Source organism: Asterias rubens, chromosome 21, assembly GCF_902459465.1.
Source record: "Asterias rubens chromosome 21, eAstRub1.3, whole genome shotgun sequence".
In the NCBI taxonomy this organism is placed as follows: domain Eukaryota; kingdom Metazoa; phylum Echinodermata; class Asteroidea; order Forcipulatida; family Asteriidae; genus Asterias; species Asterias rubens.
The window spans coordinates 11,563,842-11,565,422 of record NC_047082.1 but is presented as its reverse complement, the minus strand read 5'-3'; positions in this window follow the sequence as shown (position 1 = coordinate 11,565,422).

Genomic DNA, 1,581 nt, shown 5'->3' with positions numbered 1-1,581 from the left:
TTGTTGATGACACAAAAATTAACGGTAAAATCAGATTGAGTGTGGGATTAAATTCAATATGGATCTTAGACAAGTATTACGCTATGTGGATAGGTTATGGTGGGTTACCAGTCTAAATTTCTAAACTTTTTCAAGATAGGGGGCGCTGTTGATTATCTGCAACGTTTGTTTTCTAAAAATCACGAGTACGAGGCCATCATTTTTTTTATACTAAGACGTGACGTCAGCCTCTATACAAATAAAATAATTGAGCCGATATCTTCTTGTCCCTATCAGCTACTTAATTAAACCCTTTTTACAAAAATTTTGTAAAAAGGGTTTAATTAAGTAGCTGATAGGGACAAGAAGATATCGGCTCAATTATTTTATTTGTATAGAGGCTGACGTCACGTCTTAGTAAAATAATAAATAGTTAGAACAGTCGCGCCGCATCACGTCTTGAAACTGTTTCAATCCTGACCCAAGGAGAACTGTTACTTTGATAAGCCGTAAGATGTCATCGCGACGCTTTACGTCTTGAAACTGTTTCGTGGCCGAGCGGTTAAGAGCCGTGGCACAGCGGTTAAGAGCACCGAATTCATTTCAATCCTGACTCCAAGATAATTTCTATGAGCCGTAAGATGTTAGATCGTCGCGACGCATCACGTCTTGAAACTGTTTCAATCCTGACTCTAGGAGGACTGATATTTCTATGAGCCGTAAGATGTACAGATCGTCGCGACGCATCGTCGTCTTGAAACTGTTTCAATCCTGACTCAAGGAGAACTATTACTTATAAATAAGCCGTAAGATGCTAATATCATCGCGTCGTATCACGTCTTGAAACTGTTTCAATCCTGACTCAAAGAGAACTATTACTTCGCCGTAAGATGTTCAGATCATCGCGACGCATCACGTCTTGAAACTGTTTCAATCCTGACTCAAGGAAAACTGTTACTTTTATGAGCCATCAGATGTTCAGATCATCGCGACGCTTCACGTCTTGAAACTGTTTCAATCCTGACTCTCGGAGCCACTGTTACTTCTAAAATCTATGAGCCGTATTTGTTCCACGGCAAGTCATGTTTGGAAACTGCGTCAAAATGAACCTATACTAATTCTACCTCCAAAACACACCGCAATGTTGACATTGGTTATAAATTTCGCCACCTCAGTTTATACATCACGAATAAATAGGTTTTATCGGTCAATTTTGGCAAATGAGCAGCCAATTAATTAACCACCCAGCTATTCTATTTCGCGCGAAATCGAATGCTACTGAAAAGTGTCATTCGATTTCGTTTAATGATTAGTCAAATATAATGTTGCGTCATTCGATTTAACAAAATAATCATTCAATTAAACAATTCATCAAAGCAGCATTCAAATTCGCAACGCTTCTTGAGGCGTGTGTGCCACGAAAAAGAATGACGATACGTTAAATTGAACAGAGTGCTGAAGGAATTTGAATCGACTTAAAACGAAATTGAATGGCCGAATTCTGAATTTGAAACGCAGTAACGACTGGAGAGGCAAAACAGCTTTAACTCGAACGCATGAAAATGAAGTGGCTGCTCATTTTCTGAATGTGACCGAGAAAAC